At 37.0% G+C, this 21,422-nt stretch overlaps 1 pseudogene; it reads left to right on the forward strand.

Annotated features, from left to right (window-relative positions):
- The first annotated feature begins 16,641 nt into the window (after positions 1–16,641).
- LOC138847614 (large ribosomal subunit protein eL15 pseudogene) lies at positions 16,642–17,253 on the forward strand (annotated as a pseudogene).
- Positions 17,254–21,422: the final 4,169 nt, after the last annotated feature.

Raw genomic sequence — 21,422 nt, forward strand, 5'->3', positions numbered from 1 at the left:
TTTTGTTTTGTTTCCATGCCTGAAATACTCTCATGGGCTCCTCAGCCAGATCTGAATGCCTAATTAAGGGCTGATTCTGAGGCCAGAGTGCTGTTTAAGACATCTGCCATTCTCTGAGTCTGCTGTGTATCCCGTTTCCCATGTTGGATCATTCTCTTCTTTTTAATTCTATCAGTTAGTATTCAAAGACACTAGTCTTGTTTATGTGATCCCTTTGACTCTTAATCCTATCATTATGATCAATTGTGAACTGAAACTGATCACTTTGACTAGTGAGATGACATTGGTACATGCCACCTTGATGGGACTGAATTGGAATCCCCTGGCACATTTCTAACTCTACCATTTGGGGCCAGTCTGATTGAGCATGTCCCAAAGTGTACATCTCCTCCCTCTCTTATTCCCACTCATATATTTAACAGGGATCACTTTTCAGTTAAATTTCAACACCTAAGAATAATTGTGTGTTAATTAAAGAGTTCAACCAATAGTATTAAGTAGAACAAAAAATATTAAAACAGATAAAGTATTAAATTCTTCCTCGACAATCAGGACAAGGGCTGAAATGGACACTATGATAAACATTTAGTTTTTCAAGTTTATATTTTTCTAAGAGACTTATAAGAGGCTGACTTCTCACATTAATAAACACAATTCAAACATTTGCCTTCATAAAAACTTGGAGAAATTATAGAACTTTCACCTTCACAATTACATAGAAAATGCGCTAAAATTGATTATTTTAAATTGCTACTTTAACGTTGAGGAGGCAAATGCTCAGTATTGGCAGAATGGAGCAAAGTTTTAATCATGAGTTCTTCAAGGAAGCAAGTCGGCACAAGACAGTGTTTACAAACATGAAATGTGTTTGTCCATGAGTCCAGTATAAGATGTGTCTATGGTACACAGGCTGCTCAAGTTAATTCGTATGCTCTGTACAAGCGTTAAATTTGATAAATAGACTGCTTCTTATCCTGAGAGAATTTTGTTAACAGGAAGTGCCAGACAGTAAGTATTTGATCAGCAATGTTAAGTCTACACCTATAATCACCATGTTCTAGAGATCAGCAGCTTCCAATCAAGTTTAATTGTCAAATACAATTCATGTGATACTTTCAGGCTCATTTCACTACAAATAAATTTCAATTTTCTGGTGAGACTAATTGTCCTTTACAGAATCACCCTCTTGACAGACATCATTACACATGCAATTTCATCAGTAGCTACTAACAATTGGGCAGTTAACATTTTTCTCTGCTTAAATTTGTACATTTTTTCAATATTTTATTACCTGCAGTCAGCCAAAAGAAAGAGAAATGAATACATTTGGCTACTTACACTTCTCAACTACATGCCATTTATTCCTGTACAGCCTGGTAGAACAAGATATTAATATCACTTGGCCTGCCTGAACACGTGAAGAATATAAAGATAATAAAGCAAACAGGAAGCAATGTCTAGAATACTTCAATAAATGTTTTAGCAAGTAAAAGTCTGTGTTCTACAAAGAAAATCATATTACTAGTTAGGTACTCATTTCCAAACACCATTCCTTCTGGTGAAATCTGCACTTGCACTTACAATTATAAAAATTACTATAAATTTATTTTTATGTATTTATTCCCCACTATGTTCCAGGAGAATAAATATTCATAGTATCAAATTGTGAAATACAAGTTTTCCAAAAGCTGAAACAAGACTAACTGTGTAGAACAAGTGGAAGCTTAAAATGAGGGTCACATACAATATATTATGAAATTCATAAACTTCATTTGTCCAAGATTCATAGCAGCTAATGGGAAGAGAGAATGTTAATATGTACCATCTCCCTAATGCCCACAAAATAAAAATTCATTTGTGAAAAGAAAACACAAACTAAATGTCTTCTAGGAGAGGGCCCTGTACTGATAACAATTGTTTTCCTTATACAAATACTATGAGTTCACTTTTAAAAAGGCAATATTTGCCTGCACTTAATTCAAGTGTGCCAATGTATACATATTTTTTTCTCTAGGAATTGATCTATAAAACATTATTCTAAATTTTAAGCAGAATGCATGCACAGAGATATAAAGGAACTTCAAAGAGTTTGTGGAAAATGAAAATAAAAGATAAGTTTATTGTGGTGCAAAAATTATCTGAAATTTACGTATAGTGTTTCATAATACACATTTTCCATGACTTTGTGAAAATCCTCTCATATTTTTCACAGCATTACTTATGATAGCTAAAAAAATGGATATTCAACATACATATATCTGAATTCATGTAACAATATAGGGATGATCAATTACATCCATACACTACACTGTTTCCACCCAATTAAAATGTTACTTTAAAAATATGGAAATTAAAAAATAAAAAGCTGATTAAAAATAAGACATATGTAAAAACTATTTATGATATTGGAATGTGTTTATAAATATTCTCAAAATAGATGAGAAGGTTTAATTTATTAATTAAATGTATTAAGACCCCAATATTTTTTAATCATAGATGTGTACATTTAACAATAAATAATACATAAAAAGCTAAATCAAAAATGTACATAGAGGTTAATTCTGGGTTGTAACAAAGAATTTTTACTTTCTTATTTGGAATTTTCTATCTTCATGAAATTCTTTGCAAATGACATGTATTATTTCCATAGTAAAAAGTAAATTAACTATAGTGCCATGTATGTATAATATTTTGGGGAATTTCTTATCTGTTTTCAGTGGTACCTCAACACATTTGAGTAAATACATAGAAGTGTAGTTGCTGGATGGTAATACTATGTCTAGCGTCATGATAATCTGCCAAACTGTTTTCCAAGGTAGCTGAACACGAAGGGAATTCTTGCTGCTCCACAGTATCTGCAGTATTATATATATATGTATATATGTATATATATATATATATATGTAATTTAGCCATTCTCATAGGTGTATAGAGGTATCTCATTGCTGAAATTTCTATTTCCCTAGTGACAAGTGATGTTGAACATATTTTAATATGCTTGTTTGCATCTGTGTATCTTCTTGACGATACTTCTCTTAAAATCCTTTGCCATTATTAAAATTGCTTTGCTAATTTTCTTACTGGAGAATTTTAGGAGATTCCTGTATGTTTAGAATACAAGTCCATTATCGGACATGTGTTTTGCAAATGTTTTCTGTGACTTGATTATTTTTCTTTCATTTTCTTAGTGTCTTTCACAAAGAACAGGGCTTTTTTTGTTTTAATAAAGTCTAATTTGTCTACTTGTTTTGCACGAATTGTGTTTTTGGCATGAACTTAAACCTCATCCTTTAAAACTAGGTTATTTAGATGTTCTCTTTTTTTTTTTTTCTAGAAGCTTTTCAGCATTGCATTTAAATCTACGACCTACTTCATGTTAATTTATGTGTAAGGTATTGCATTTGTTTATGTTATGAATTTATTCTACTTTTTCAAGTTAACTCAAATTTTGCATTTAACTAAAACCAAAGAATCACTGCTTTCAGAAGTCCTGAGGGTTTTATCAGTTTTATTAAATAATGACAACAATGCTTGAATATATCCATTTTTATTTATTTTTAAATAAAATAAGAAAGCACTTAAATCTGAATAAAAGTTATGAACCAGGAGCTAAATCCAGGCCTCCACATGGGTGGAAGGGACCTCATTATGTGAGCCCTTACGGCACCTCTCAGGGTCTGCTTTAGTAGGTGGCTAGAGTGACGATCTAAAGCTGGGGACTGAACCTAGGTACTCCAGTGTGGGATATGGTCTTCATAATCACTAGTCTAAATGATTGTTCATGTAATGCCAGATTAAAAGTAAAGTGATTTAATCAATATTATTCAACATTTAGGAATTTCTAAGACTTCATGTGAGAATATGAGTACTGATACAACCAGCTCATTCTACTTATTTTACTTTCTTCACTTATCCTAAAATCGAAAGTAGTAAATTCAAGATAACAAACAAAAAGCCATAAAGTTCTAAGAGGTTTGAAATCTAAGGACATTAATGAATAACATGTTAATACTCCAAAAGAATTACCCTTAGAACAGACGGTCCCAACTGAGATAATATAATTGGAATCCAACTCATGACTAACCCTCTGACACATAATCACACCAGAAAGAGGAAAAGAAGTTTCCACCCACCCACACCTCATGTCTCATGATCAGAGAATTAGAGGCCCATTGTGAAGATGATAAGCATGGAACCTCAAGTTCCTTCTCCCTGTGAGCCACTTTCTAGGCCATTCAGAGCCATTCCTGTTCACTCACCACTGCTCCCAACACAGTGGGAAAGATTAATAATAAGATAGAAGGCACAGATTTACCATGCAAACATACAACTTATGTAGGACTAAGAATGTGCCAGGGGATTCCAATACAATCCCATCAAGGTGGCATCTACCAATGCCATCTCACTAGTCCCAGTGATCAAATTCTGTTCACAGTTGATCACACTGATAGGTCTAAGAGTCAAAGGGATTGCACAAACAAGACTAGTGTCTGCTAATACTAACTGATAGAATCAAAAAGGGAGAGAACGATCCATCATGGGAAGTGGATACACAGCAGACTCATAAAATGGCAGATGTCCTAAACAGCACTCTGGCCTCAGAATCAGCCCTTAAGGCATTTGGATCTGGATGAAGAGCCCTTGAGAGTATTTGGGCATGGAAAGTCAAGACACTCTGGCAAAAAAAAAGAAGACCTAAATGAAAGATCTCTGTGAGTGAGATCCCAGTGGAAAGAATGGGGCCATCAAAGAAGGAGGTACCTTTCTCTGAAGGGAAGAGAGAACTTCCACTTTGACTATGACCCTGTCAGAATAAGATCGAAGTCAGCGAACCCAAAAGGCTTCCATAGCCTTGGCAACTCATGACTAGAGCCTAGGGTGATTACTGAGGCCATAAACAAGAGTGTCAAATTGTTAAGTCAACAACAGGAGTCACTGTGTACTTACTCCTCATGTGGGATCTGTCCTTAGTGTGTTGTCCAATGTGAAGTAATGCTATAACTAGTACTGAAACAGTATTTTTACACTTCGTGTTTCTGTGTGGGTGCAAACTGATGAAATCTTTACTTAATATATACTAAATAAATCCTCTGTATATAAAGATAATTGAAAATGAATCTGGGTTTAAATGGAATGGGAGAGGGAGCAGGAATGGGAGGCGTGCGAGTGGGAGGGAAATTATGGGGGAGGGGAGCCAATGCAGTCCATAAACTGTACTTTGGAAATTTATATTTACTAAATAAAAAAAAGAAAATTAAAAAAAAAGAAAATTATTTTCAGGCATAACCCAGGACAAAAAGTACTAAATATTGCAATGTCATTTTATAGGCTAGCTGTCACTTTCATGTGGCAAACACATGAAATCAAGATCTATTTAAAACAGAATTACTAAAGCTTTTAAAATGTATTTCTACTCTGACAAATCATAAAAAAGAAGAAGAAAAGGAAAGAAGGAAGGAAGGAAAGAATTAAGGGGGAGGAAGGGAGGGAGGGAGGAAGGAAGGGTGAACCATTTCTATACAGAAGCAATATTAACTATTTTAGACATTGCAGCCCATTATGCAAATATGCTGATATGGCATCCCATATGGGTGCTGACTTGAGACCTGACTGCTCCACTGCCAATCCAGTTGTCTGCTAACTGGCCTGGGAAAGTGGTGGAACATGGCCCAAGTGCCTGAGCCTCCGTACCCATGGGAAAGAACCAGAAGAAGCTCCTGGCTCCCGGCTTTGGATCAGCATAGCTCTGGCCATTGTGGCCATCTGGGGAGTGAACCGTCGGATGGAAGACCTCTCTCTCTCTGCTTCTGCCTCTCTGTAACTCTGCCTTTCAAATAAATAAATAAATCTTTAAAATGAGAAATCACTTGCTAGCATCCACCAAAAAAAATTCAGAAATTTTGAGACATGAAAAATTGATGGATCAAATTCTGTGAGAAGAGCAACAAACAGAAAAGTTGTACATTTAAAACAGAAAATATCTTCCTATTGAATACAGATTGAATTAATAAGAAAACAAAAACTTGTACTTTCATAATGTTTAAAATATAGTAGAATATGAGAATCTATTCTCCCATAATTATGCCAGCAGTTGGCTATACCAATCATTATTTATTTATTTCCAATGATAGGTGAGAAACCATATTTTGTTATTATTTTAATTCATATTACATTATTCATGAAATTTAGCATCTCTTATATGTTCATTTAGTATGGTTATTAGAGGAAAAGATACAGAAGAGCATTTTATTATTCAAAAGAATTGGTTTGAAAATATAGTCAACATATTAACACATAGAATGGAAAAATAAGTATAACTATTGGAAAAGAGGAAAATAATTTTTATAGATTTATTTTATTTATTTGAAATACAAAGTTAAAAATAGATGTAGAGACAGCAGGAGAGAGAGGTCTTCCATCTGCTGGTTTACTCCCCAGATGGCCACAATGGTCAGAGCTTAACCAATCCAAAGCCAGGAGCCAGGAGTCTCCTCCAGGTCTCCCCAGCGGGTGCAGGGGCCTAAGAACGTGGGTCATACCCTGCTGTTTTCTCAGGCATATTAGCAGGGAGCTGCATTGGATGTGGAGCAGCTGGGGATAGAACTGACACCCATATGTGGTGCTGGTGCTGTAGGCCGGACCTTTAACCTGCTACATCACAGCGATGGACCCACGAATTATTTTATTTATATAATTTATGGGCCTAATTTGAAAATAAATTGAGAAATTATAAATATAAATACTAGTTGCTATATGTTCCACACATTTCCTACCCTTGTAGGTTTACAACCAAGTAGGAATTTATTCCAAAAGATAATAAAACGGTGTTGTATTTGATCAGGAATTGGAGAAGTGATTGCAGTGAATACAGTAGAAGACACTGAATAATAATCTACTCTTATTCAGTCTATCATTCACCTTTGTATTATAATTCAATCATTTTGGGCTTCTTTCAGTCTTTCTGAAAGAAATGCATAATCCCATTCCAATCTTCATACTTTCATTTACTTTATCATTCCTCTACTAAAACCTCTTCTTCCTCTGTTATTTGTCTGGCTTCTTTCTCATGTTTTCACGTCTCATCTCTTCAGAATCCTTCCTTAACCATTCTGTGGAAATGGAATTATTTTCTGTGGAAAATAATCACCCCACTGTTGCCACTCTTCCTTAGCCCAGTCATTATCAAAGGTGTCCATGGACTCAAGAATAAGCATCATCTGTCAATTAGTAGGAAATGCAAATTCCTAGCCTTCAACCCAAACCTAATGAACTAGAATCAATAAGAGTGGGTCCAAGCAAGCTGTGTTTTCCCAGAGCTCCACAGGATTCTGTTGCACCCCTCCCTCCTTCTGAGAACCACTGCTTTACCTATTTGCCATGTTGTATCCAATTCAGAGCTCTGGACAAGCTCTGAATCAACAGTAAGTGTTGTGGTGCAGAGAGTTAAGCTATCACTTGTGAAGTCAGCAACCCATACTGGAGTGTCTGTTCAAGTCCAACCTGCTCCACTTCTGACCTAACTCCCTTCCAATGCTCCTGGGAAGGCAGAAGAAGATGGCCCAAGTGTTTGGATCCTTGCCAGTTATGTAGGAGACCAGGTCAGAGTTCTTGATCCCTGGGTTCAGTCTGGCCCAGATCTGGCCACTGAGGCCATCTGTTGAGTAAAAAAGTGATGGACGGCAGTTAATTCCAAGTTCTTGCAACTGCTGAGACTCACAAATAAGGTTCATACTGAAGCAAGCCATCTCTTGAGTCCATGTTTGTATTTACCTCACTCTTACCTCTGACAGGGCAGCTAGTATGGATTTCTTTAAGATGCTTGCAGATGACTTCTTGGCAGGAGCTCAGCAGCGATGATGTCCTTCAAAAGACAGAGCCCTAAGCTTTAGCCCCAGCTGTGCTTCAGAGCAACACTACACATTTTCTTTTTTCAGAACTGCTCCACTAACCTACGTACACTGGACTCCAGGCAATTCAATAAACCTTTGTTCTGTGGCATCCCAAGAGAAGAGTATGAGCATAAATATACGGAAAAAAAAGAAATATGAACATCTTCTTTAGAATTTTGCATTAATTTATCTCAGAGCCTTGATTTCTTTGTGTGTGTGTGAATTTATTGAGTCTTCCTTAATAGATAATAAGTTTTAGGGGGCATATATATTATTTATTGCAACAATTGTAACCCTTTGAACATCAAGTGAATACTGAGCATCTAGTCAGTGTCCAGCATTGTTTTGGACTCTAAGACTACCAAAAATGAATAAAATGCAGTCATTACTTTGAGGAGCTCACAGATTAGCAGAGGAGATATAGATGTGTAGACAACCTAAACAGATAAGTGCCATAAAAACTGAGTGACTAAAAGACTGTATGTTCACAGAGGAGGGAATCATTCACTTTGCCAAAAGAAGACAAAACAGAATGGGTGCATGAATGGTGTACAGAGTGAACAACATCAAGTGCTTTGGAGTCACACAGAACTTGGCTTGAATTTTGACCTCTATTTACAATCTCTATGACCTTTGAGCAGATACTTGACTTTCTGGATCTTAAGTCTTTCATCTGTACAGTAAAGATTCTTAATGAGATTTGAATGATAAAAGGTACTTACCAAATGCCTGATATACAGTGGGTACTAAATAGCTAACAACTACTATTAATGGCGGTGGAGTTTCACGCGTAAGAATACAGTTGATGTAACTCTTAAAAAAGGCATATGAAAGGATAGGGTACTGGATTTCAGAGAAAGCATGAGGCACGGTATGAAATAGAGGAAAAGGATGTTTGTTATAAGAAAGGGAAATAATTTTGGATGAGTGCTGAGTATTTTGCAGTTTGGAGCAAGAATGAAGAGATCTTGAAAGGCAGGTTACAGTCAGATTGATAAGGGCCTTGAAAATAATGTTCAAAGGATTTTCAACTTCAGCCTGTAGGAAAACTGGAATAATAGAAGGAAGTTTAATGTGGAACAGTGTGGAAAGAATACATATCATCTCATCTATATTTCTAATGCCTCAGGATGAGAGTGTGATCATCCTTCAGATTACATGGTTATCCCTGAGTAAATCTTTTTCAGAAAGACTTTAATTCCAAGGGAATAAGCTGATACCAATTGTCATTAATTCAGTCTACATTCCCTAATCACAATTCTCAAAATTCTCCACTAGTACGTTTTCTAAAATAATCATAGTCCAGCAGGGAAAACAGTCTACTTGTTCAGCACTTTTTATTCAATAACAAAGGGGAAAAAAGCATTCCACTAGTTTGCCTCTCTTAAGGTTGGAAGAGTTGTTGGATTTTTATCACCTTAAACAGTTCACATTTTTCATGAATGTAGCTACCCAAAGTACTTCAGATAGATTACCAAAGCTTGCACAAGCAAGCCACGGACCAATCGGCAAAGTCCATCTTGGAAGTTTTTCTTTTTTTGCATTTGCATTTGCCTCCCCCATCTTCCCATCTTTGACCTAGGGACCTAGGAATCAGCTGATATGCAATTTATGGAGCTCATCTCAAGGCCTGCTGACACTGCCTCTGCTCCCAGAATCCATCAGCCACAGTTCAAGAAAATTCATTATCCTTTCCCAAAATGTCCTTTCCTCTTTCTAGATGAAGCTGGGGTTTTAAAGCAGGCTATTCTTTGGTTGTGTCAAGAAATACGACCGCAATTACAGATAACACATGGCACAACACACCTAACTCCCAGAGTGACCTGAATTCAGTCTCTCTCCATCTTTAGCCCTCACTTTCACTTCTGTGAAGGAGGGTGTTGAGCTGCAGAATCTTAGAAGGGTCATTAGGTATTGAGATTCTAAACTTCAAACAAGGTGTTTGTTTAATGCTCTGGGAAGAAATAATAGGAAAGAGGTGTTATATATTCTGATGCCAAAATCATGAAGTACTAATGGCCAACATTTACCGCATAATCAGTATGTTTCACATTTTCTTGGATGTGTTTTTAATAATTTCAGATGAATCATGGGGCATGCTAGCTGGTAGGTGGAATGTAGTACAGAGTATAATTCTGTTGGGATAAAATCCCTACAAGAAATCCTGGGTGAGAAAAATCTTGAGACTTATCCAGTGAGTAAGACCTATAGTCTTAGTTTGGAGCAGTAGCCATCCCCCTGCAACTCCCCTAAGTGTGACTAGAAACTGATTCACCATGAGTTCCATCCCCATGATCACTTTTACAATGGCTAGCAGCTAAAATGCTCCAAGCAAAGCCAAGATCCCTGTGTGAAGCTCTGACACAAAGGTGTTTACAGATAACCATCAGGTTTCAACTTTATCCCTAAATCCAGGCATGAGAAATCCTGAGGCAATTTTAACTGAGAGTGATTCTAAAAGAGTACCAGGAAAGTTTGGCTTCACATTGCATTTCACAAACATATTCATTTACACAATGAATAGTCTTCCTGCAGTAATGAATTAAAGACGATTTCAGCTGAAAATTGGAATATATGGATTGATCAGTAAGTATAATGAGCTGTGTTAAATGTGAGCAAGACACTAAGTACCTGGGCTTTGGTTTCTTCATCTAAAATATAGGAAGGCTAGAGAGAATGGTCTTCAATGTTCCTTCTAGCTCTAACATTCTGATTATTAAACATTTTTCCCTGTTTTTCATGTGTCACATATACTTATGTGGCTCTCCAGGGCTATCTCTTTTCATATAAAAATAGCTTTTAATAATCGTTTAGAATATATAGACTTTTTAATTAATCAAAATGTTCAATGTACTATTTGACATTTACAAAGACGGACATAGTTTTAAACTCATTTATTTTGTGTTTGACTATTCCATGAAACATTCCAAAGCACATGGTCACATGAGAAATGAAAGATACAAGCATGCATTAATGAGTAGCATATCAAAGACTCTGGAGAATCTTCAATGAATCTGTTTCCCAGGCCATTCTTACAGGTTTCATCATATTAAAAACCTGCCATCTTTCTTCTGACAAGACAACATTCTTACATACTTCACCAATAAATTACCAAAACACTCCAACTTAGCTAAAAGAAAATATTGTACATAATTTAAATAAGTCTTCCACATAGTGATAAAGCTTAACCTAATCTCATAATGGAGTCAAGCAAGTAAGAGTGAATTTTTGTAACCTAACAAGAAATAGAGGCAATTTTTCACATCTCTCCACAGGTTTTTTTTCTTACAATAACGGGAAGACAAGATAGGTAGCCAAGCATCTGCTGATCTCTCCCTACAGGGATAAAGCAAAACCAGAGCCATGATCTCCAAATGAAACGTATTTCCCAATGTTTCCATCAATTATCAAAATATCCCGATCATTGCAGTACACCAATATTCAAACTCCTTCCACTGGCATGTATCTTCTTTCCCAGATTATAACATAGATATTTTGTGTCACTGCTCTGTTAGAGCTCACCATGTTTGAGAAAGTTCTCAGATGCAATCTATTACTAGAAAGATAGCAAACTTACAGTTAGAAGTAGAAACCATACTCATTTTCAAAAGGGTGCTGCAAACTTTACTTTTCCCATTTATTTGCCTTTCACTCAAAATGGAAATGCTTTCAGGGGACATAAGTAATTTTTCTTTATTTACTGATTTCCCTCTATCTACTATTTACATACCTCTATCTTTCCTGCAACCCATCCCAGTATGGTCAAAGTCAGGAAAACTTCATTCTCAGCTTCCTTGTGGGAGATTTGACTTTTTATAATGCATATATATTAAAAACCTACTTATGAAGTCAATAAAAGACATTCAGAGAAAAACAATTATCATCAATGTTCAGAACATTCAAGACACTGTCCAAATACTTCACATAAACATTTATCTCTTATAGAAAACTTAGGAGATAAGTGAGATTGTCATTTCTTTTGTTTCACAGACTAAAAAAAAAGAAAAGAAAACTAAGTCACAGAGACATTAAATGACTTATTCAAGCTTCAGACCTAGGCAGCCTGCTTCCAGATTCCATGTCTTAGATTTTAAGGGTCAAACTGAAATATTACAAGGTAAGCCATTATTAAACAAATAATTACTTTTTCATAGTCTAGTTCTAAGATGCCACTATGAGTAATAAGAATAATAAAATCTTCCCACCAGAGATGGAAAGGACAGGAACAAACGGGACCAATGGGACACACAATCCCATCTTAACATTTCCACATATTTGTGGTTTTAGTTTCACAAAACATGGTCAGATCAGTCCAGGGGAAATCTTCCCTTACCCTCTATGACTATCACCTCACAGGTTCAAGTGGATTAATTGACTTACAGTGAACACTGACTGTAATCTTTGGAAATGGTGACATGCTGCAGAATAGTTGATGTAATCTCAGAGAGGGATAAGAAAAACATGAGCAAAATCAAAACGTGCCCCAGAGAGATTCCTTGGTGGCTATACTTATATATTTAAGGGGAAAGTTGTAAATAGTATCATCTCTCTATATATATATATATCAATGATATATACATATATTCCTTTAAAAAGAAGCTTAAACTTGGCAAAAATTGAGCCAACAAAACAGCAAGGCTGTTCCAAATAATCTTAAGTGTTGGAGAAATTTGATGGTGATAAAAATAATTGTGACTGTATCAAGTTAAAGCTTTCAAAATCAGAAATATGCAATATACTAAAGATAAATTGACAATATCTGAATATCAATTTCCTGGTATTATGATGATGATGATGATCTCACATCATTGTTAAGCATAAGTACTCCAAAATATAAACAACATACCAAAATTTTGAAGCTTCAAAATAGATGAAATTGGAAGGAAGGACCTGAATTTCCCTTGTTTTCTTCTCTAAATCTGAGCAAATAGAATGATGTTTCTGTTGGTTCCCAATATTAGACAGGAAAGGATTTAATAATGCAGTAAGCAGCACTTTTCTATCTTTAAATGACATTTTAAATCAGGTTTTACCACAAGTTTAATTTTCCCCCAAAAGCCTTAATACACAGAATAAGAAAAAGATAGAATTAGTAAAACCTGCACCAGATTCTTTATTAAGAAAAAGAAAAAGCAGTTTGGGGATAAAAATCTTATATGTCAAGGAATGCATAACTTATGCCTATTTAAAACATGAGTCCCATTTGACTCTTTGTACAAAGAATATGTTTCTCTTACAGAAGTAGCCTGGTATGAAAAAAAATCCTTTTGAGGAACAAAACTTCTAGATATATGACTTCTAGGCATATACATCCATAGCCGGTCTCTATAGGGTTTGCACAACCAAAAATGTTCTATCTAAACAAAGTGTTTATTATACCTAATATACTTTAAAGCCCTCTTTATTAACTTTATTCACCACAAGTAGCTTTTGTTTGTTGATTTTAAATAGGTGCCCTGGTGCCCTGTAAATGAGAAACATCATTAAAGAAGCCAGCCACTCTTTACCTAACTGGGTTTGAAAAACTACTGAACAAAGAATTGTGCAAAACATGCTTGAACACTCTCGTCTTCAAACCTTAAGAGCTTGAACATCGCACAAAACTGGGCTCGTTACTTTCTGAGAGGACTTCTGAATTATGGAGATGAATTTTATTTCATTTTTTTCCTACAGCGTCAGCTGTCATCTATTTAGTCTGGAAACTTAGAAGTAACCCCTCCTCTGTTACAGGGCCAACTTCAGAAGTAGCCACTTGGTGGCACTGTCTTTCGTGATAGCTTTCCTGAGGGCCCTCCAAATAGGCCTTTTGTTCCGTGATCCCAGGCCTCTGTGCCAAGTATGATCTACTGCGTCTATGCTCCAGTTTGCTGGCTCTTCCTGCCCCCCGCTGATTTCCTCTCCTTCCCTTCTCTTACCATGAGCACACCTACTTCAGGCGGCAACCCCCGCTCTTTGCTTAGGAAAGCCTACATAGTAACACAGCAACTGCTTGTCACAGGTTCACAGTCTAGTTAAAGGTCTTTTATTGAGCTTGCGTTGTTCAGGAGGAGAACATCCTTTGAGCTAAGAGGAATTGGGGAAATGACACGGTGATGGAAGCACCAAAGAATATTTCCCTCTGTATATGTTATTCCATTTCTTCCACTAAGAGTACACATTCCTCCCTTCCAGATACTGATGAAGTCATCCACCATTTCACCTTACAGGTATGTGTCTCATATATTCCAAATATGTGTTCACATGTGTGCTTTTCACCTAATATATCATACCTGATAATGACAGAAATCACACCTTTGAGACTACTGGATCTTCAACCCCCAGGACATTTTCTGATACATAATAAATGCTCAGTAATAGTAATTTAGTAACAGCAAACATGTCCCACTGAGAACTACCCCAGATGCTTTATGTAAACACTTTATATCTATTCATCTTAACCACACACTGAGGTCATTACCTTTCTTATATACATAGTATAGGGATGTGGAACTTGATTTACAGTGACCTTTTTTCCAAGGTCACACAGTTTTTAAGTATCAGAGGCAGGAACTGAACACAGTCTCCCTTCAAAATTTCAGTTCTTGAGAACTCTACTATTTTTCTTGTGTAAACATAATAAACAAGAGTCTGGTGTTAGTGGTAAGATTTGGGTTTCAATATTGGCAGAAAGAGATTCAAATGGAAACGTTAACATTAGTGAAGGCACAAAAAAGGGAAAATGCAGGGATGCATGACAGGCAGAAGAAATGCTTCATTTTGCTGGAATATAGAATGCATAGGTAGAAAATGGTGACACAAAGGTGTAAGGCTGAAAAGCAAGTGACAAACAGCAGTGGGTCATCATCTCCCCTTCATTCTTAACTAAAAACTGAGTCCTCTATGCCCTCTCCAATCCCACTTCCTTGCTCACAATATGTAATCTGTTTGAGGTGCTTTGAGTTTGCTCCTACAACTTGATTCCTTCCCTTTTCCAGTTCCCTGCCTCTAGTGAATAGCTTAATGAGAGCCTGCTCTGATTGCTGAAACTGTCACATAGCTGAGATCTTTGCCTCTATGTGACTTCAGGAGCAGTAATGTCCGTGAAGTGCACTCTGACAGCCATATTTTATCTCAAGATCCTAATGACTCCCCTGGCTTAAAGAAGAGCTCATGACATGGTTTACCCAGTTAGTAGTTAGTTCAAATGCCGTTGTTGATGCTTCTGTGGCCTATTGTGCTGATAGTTATTGGACACTGCTGAGGCCTTGAGGACTGATAGGATTTCAAAGAGCTAATCTATAAGATTTGGGACAAGGCTGATTTTTCTGGACAGAAGCTGACAGAACTCTTCAGGGAGACGTGGTGATACAATGGAGAAACTGAGACTTTTCCCACTGCCAAAAGGGGAACTGAAACTGGAGACCTCAAAGGTATTTTTACTAGCAGTGACTGTCCTGGCTATGTAAAAACTTGAGGTCTTGGAGCAACCAGGAAAAAATTCATATTTTGCTATATACATTAGCATTCTTATGATAGATGGAAATGAAAGTGAAGCTTTCTGACATGACTTTCATCTAGATGAGTGGGGATCAGAGTACAAGAGGAACAACAAAGCAAGCAGAGACAAGGCATGGAGATTGGAGCTTCCAGAGTGGTTTCTAGATACATGTGAGGAACAGCAAAAAGCTTTGTTTTAACACAGTTAAGTCATGCCAATCAATATTGGAGAGATGCATACTATTCAAATTTGCATTTTAAAAAATGTGACTCTATCACCAGAAACCATTAGGCAAGTCCTAACCTAGAGCAAACAGAGAGATTGTCTCTCCATTTTGTCTTAGTATCTCCATATGAAGATGTGTTGCTCATTAGATTGGGTTAAGTTTTGGGTCATTGATGAGGCCAAGTTTCATAGTGCCCTGGGTCACCATGTTACAATATGTGTATATGTGTAACAATATGTTACAATATGTGGATATTTTTTCTTTCTTCACCTTCCCCTCTCCATACCCCCAGAAAAGTAAACTGAGCTGGGTCTGTATCCTAGAGGAATGCATTCTCTTCTATATCACTCCTCTAAACGGTAAATTGAGCTAGAAGCTGACGTCAGCGAAGTAAGTAAGGAAATCTGGACCTCACGCAAGCTATTCTGGAGTCCATGTTGTGTGAGCCTCTACCATCTACTGGTGATAACAGCTAAGTTTAGAGGGAAAAGGAATCTACCTCAGTCCACAGGGTTATTAAAGTAACACAAATACATTTCAGTCATCTTTAATTCCAAAGTTTATAATTCGTTCCTGGGATGCAGAGCTGAAATACTGGTATTTGGAAAAGTCTTCCAAGTGTAATAGCAGTAAAACATTTCACCCTAATTCTGTACAACTCTCTTTTGAAGTAAAACTTCTTCAAAGATATATTTGCCTAAGTCTCAAGCTAGCCACTAGAGATACATGAGATGCTTATAAAAATAAAACCAAACAAAAACCAGCATTCCCATTGTTGGGCACAATAGTGAGACTTTCTTAGCTGAAAACTTCCTGATTTTCCTGCCTATTTTCTAGTCCGCTTCAACATCCTGCCAGTCTAGCAGCTCTGCTTCTGCGGATTAGATAGTCAATATCAGTGCTCTTAGTATCTCATGCAACTTCAGCTTTCACATGTGAAAACAGAAGCTGTGATCTCCATAGCCTCTTCTTAGTGCAGTGATTCAGTTGATGGCAATATATTCCAGAGTCTTAGCCTTCTGTCTGTGGCAATCATCAGGTAATCCAGGATGCATGCATGCAAGTACATCCAGGAGCTATGGAAAAAGAACCAATCAGTTCAGATGTGCTTTTTCCTAAGGGCCCACTGCTCACAGTACTGCTTCTCTCCATGCTCTACGGGGCTCCCCGCACCACCCAGCCCAACCAGGTACACAGACTGGGATACAAGGTGAAGCAAGGTTACATTATATATACAATTTGTGTGCACCATGGTGGCTACAAGCGCCCAGTTCCTAAGGGTGCATCCTATGGCAAGCCTGCCCATCATGGTGTTAACCAGCTAACGTTTGCAGAAGCCTTAAGTCTGTTGTTGAGAAATGATCTTGGTGCCACTTTGGGGTCTGAGAGCCATGAATGCTTACTGGGTTGGTTGACAATTCCACATACATCTTCTTTGAAGTTATTCTCATTGATCCATTCCATAAAGCCATCAGAAGAAATCCTGACACCCAGTAGATCACCAACCAGTCCAGAAGCACAGGGAAATGTGTGGGCTGACACTTGAAGGCAGCAAGAATCATGGCCTTGGAAAGGACCACAGGTTCCTCCACACTATTGGTGGACCTTGTCTTGAAGTCTGGAGAAAGCACAGTGCCATCCAGTTGCACTGTTACCGCTAACTCAAGTACTATTTGTAAAATTCATATCCCATAAACAATTTAGGACAGTCATGACTATTTAAAGGTGCTATTTGTCTGTTAAAACTAGGCTGCAGATAATTGCATGCGTGCTTTACTGAATTATGAAAGTTAAAATTGCAAATAGGTTTGAAGACCAAGTGATGGTGTATATTGCTTCTAAATAAGATAAACTTTGTCTTTATTTTATCTCACTAGGGAGATAATATGTCAGTGTTTAAAGCATGCTCTGTATTATAAGAGGTTTAAAATAAATTCTTTAAAAGAAGAAAAATAAATACAATTCAAACGGGATTTCCAATATTTATCCATGCCTGGTTCTCCCAAATATTTGATGAGTTTAAGTGCTTATTTCATAGCATTTATTGTAAAAACCCTTTTAGTACTTTGTCCTCCAGCCATCTCTCTCTTCCACTCCTGCACAGCTCTTGACAAATAGCTGATGTGTTGCCTCTTCCAACATAGCTAACACCAGGAGGTGCTTGGGATATGCTTTAGCAGGTAGGGAATCATATGCTATTTTTTTTTTCTCTCAAGGAAATACAATTGCTCTTGTTTCTCCTTGGGAGACATAAAATACAGATTGGCTCATTAATTTAGCATCTACTCATGTGCATTTGATATGCATGCTAGACATTATTTTTGGCACCACGGACAGACTTGTGAACAAAGCAACAAATGGTGTCTACCTTCACGTTGCTTCCATTCTAATGTATGAGATAACAAACAAGATTTTTTTTAACTTTTATTTAATGAATATAAATTTCCAAAGTACAGCTTATGGATTACAATGGCTTCCCCCCCATAACGTCCCTCCCACCCGCAACCCTCCCCTTTCCCACTCCCTCTCCCCTTCCATTCACATCAAGATTCATTTTGATTCTCTTTATATACAGAAGATCAGTTGAGCATACATTAAGTAAAGATTTCAACAGTTTGCTCCCACACAAAAACATAAAGTGAAAAATACTGTTTGAGTACTGGTTATAGCATTAAATCACAATGTACAGCACACCAAGGACAGAGATCCTACATGAGGAGCAAGTGCACAGTGACTCCTGTTGTTGACTAAACAAATTGACACTCTTGTTTATGGCCTCAGCAATCACCCTAGGCTCTTGTCATGAGCTGCCAAAGCCATGAAAGCCCCCTGAGTTCACTGACTCTGATCATATTTAGACAAGGCCATGGTCAAAGTGGAAGTTCTCTCCTCCCTTCAGAGAAAGGTACCTCCTTCTTTGATGGCCCTGTTCTTTCCACTGGGATCTCACTCGCAGAGATCTTTTATTTAGTTTTTTTTTTTTTCCCCCCCCAGAGTGTCTTGGCTTTCCATGCCTGAAATACTCTCATGGGCATTTCAGCCGGATCCGCATGCCTTAAGGGCTGATTCTGAGGCCAGAGTGCTGTTTAGGACATCTGCCATTCTATGGGTCTGCTGTGTATCTCACTTCCCATGTTGGATCATTCTCTCCCTTTTGTATTCTATAAGCTAGTATTTGCAGACACTATTCGTGTTTATGTGATCCCTTTAGTTCTTAGTCCTATCATTATGATCAATTGTGAACAGAAATTGATCACTGGGACTAGTGAGATGGCATCGGTACATGCCACTTTGATGGGATTGAATTGGAATCCCCTGGTATGTTTCTAACTCTACCATTTGAGGTAAGTCAGCTTGAGCATGTCCCAAATTGCACTATGAGAAACAGTGACTTGATCAGCTCTTGTCCTGACAGTTGATGTACAATGTAATACTTTATCCATTTTAGTATTTTTTTTTTTGTTCTAGTAACATTGGTTGAACTCTGTAATTAATACACAATTATTCTTAGGTGTTTAAATTTTTACTGAAAAGTGATCCCTGTTAGGAATTTGGAAAACATTATGCTGAGTGAAATAAGCCAATCCCAAAGGGACAAATACCATATGTTCTCCCTGATCGGTGACAACTAACTGAGCACCAAAAAGGAAACCTGTTAAAGTGAAATGAACACTATGAAAATGGTGACTTGATCAGCCCTCACCCTGACTGTTGATGTGCAATTCGGAACAAACAAGATTTTTAAAACCAGTAATGTTAATCTCTTTACAAGTGCACACATTTTATGTTGTAATATTAGTCAATGAACCAATAGGACAAGTTAAATTTCCTGCTGGGATTTTGTTCCCTGTTGATCACCCCTGAGGAATCAAAACCAACAAAGGCTGCTTCTTATATCATGAATGCAAACCTCATGCTACAGCCTATTTTACCAGAAAGGTCCCAATTTAGTGAATTTATCCAGCACTAGTTGATACAATCATAAAGGGAAATTTTTGTTTTCTATTTCTCATCTCTTGTTGTGTGCCTTTCTCTCTCTCGAGTCACACAGAGCAGTTTTGGGCTAAGGATGCTCAAAATCCTGGATTCTTAAAAAAATAAAATAAAAAAAAATCCTGGATTCTTGATCTAACACATTCAGTTACTGTCAGCTCAATCAATATTTCTAACAGACTTTAGTTTGTAGTCATGATCTGCTAAAACCGGGAATATTTGTTTGGCCTTTGTCCATTTTGCTATTTCTTAGATTCCCTATCGATTCCTCCTACGTGGCCATTTTCTTCGGACATATTATCCTGATTTATCTTTTCCTTTTCTTCCTGTAATATTCTCTCCCTTCCCAGTCAGCTTTCCAATGAGCAGCTGAAATAGAAGCTGCCCTCTCATCACCATATCCTACCTTCTTCAGTGTTCATGAGTGTTTGTTCATACTTTCATATATCATATTTACTGAGTGCCTATTATATGCTGGATACTCTTATTGGAACCAAGAGTAGAGTAGCAAATGTCAGGAAATATCCCTTACTGCTCTAATGGATCATATTCTAGTGAGAAGACATGTAAGATACATTAAAATAATGCATCAAGTAATGATACAGTTTATGCAGGAAAATAAAGTGGATGAGATAGGTAAAGAGTAGTGGAAAGAATATTTTGGACAAGATTCACTGTGTAGTAGCACTGATTCTTCTACCCTTTGTCTTCAGCATCAAAGTTGTTTTCAGGCTACAGAGATGGGAATATATCCTAAAGTAGCTAAAAATACAGGGACTCTGGCATCAGAAACCATTAGGTAAGTCATAACCTCTGCCAGATGACATTTTTAGGCTCTATTTTCTGATCCTCATATTCTTGTTCTCCAGACCTCTGTCTCCCTTTTCCACAAAGGGCACGCCAAGTGTTCCTTGTGACCCATGCTTCATTTCCACAATGTTCTGCATTGCCCCTGTTGACCTGCCCTTATGACATACACTTTTTCTTGGAAACTCCTCCAGTTTCATTCAAAGGTCATTTCCAGCTTAGACCATAGAGAATACAAGAGAAAGAGGTTGATTCGGTTCATCTTTAAAAACTCATATAAGTTTCAAAGTATATCTATTTTAAAATATACAAATAAAAATTGTATCTGTTAATCATGAGACCCTGAGGCTTTAGAGTTCCCCAAACACTCATGGAAGCATCTTAAGTCATATTTCTTGTTCTGCGGCTATCTTTGGATCATAATTCTTTACTTTTTGAAATTCAGGCTTCAATATAAAGCAGCTCCTTCCTATGTGCTTCCTTCACTCTTTAAATACTTTTACTAAGCATTCCACTCCCTGTTGTTGCTTTTTTTGGAGCCTAGATAATTTGTTTGATTTCATTGACTTATACCTAGATTGCTTCTCTTCCAAATTGCTTATATTCTAGGGTAGTAGAGGTTTCATTGACCAACATTTTATGCTTAAATGTTTTGAAAAGTGTTATCACTAAATGATGACTACCCATGGAAAATACCAATATCACATATTCAGAAATTATATTACACTATCCACTTCCTGGTCCTTCCTCCATAGCTACATGCTAGTGAATGCCTTAGTTTTGGATCTATAACTACTCTATCATACAAGGCAATCTTGTACTAACAGCTCAAGAACAATATACCTAAACTAGGAAAACTGATGCAGCTGATTCCCAATTCAAAAAATTCCTCACTCTTAACTTCCTCATACTCTAGATTAGACAAATGTTTCTCAAAATGTGGCCTGAAATGGAATTTCCTATTGTGGTGACCAAACATATACAAATTTGTGTAATATCTCCTACTTTCTGAAAAGAAGGTGAGGAACAG

The sequence above is a fragment of the Oryctolagus cuniculus genome, chromosome X (assembly GCF_051225735.1).
Source record: "Oryctolagus cuniculus isolate XC-2025 breed Fujian yellow rabbit chromosome X, ASM5122573v1, whole genome shotgun sequence".
Lineage (NCBI taxonomy): Eukaryota > Metazoa > Chordata > Mammalia > Lagomorpha > Leporidae > Oryctolagus > Oryctolagus cuniculus.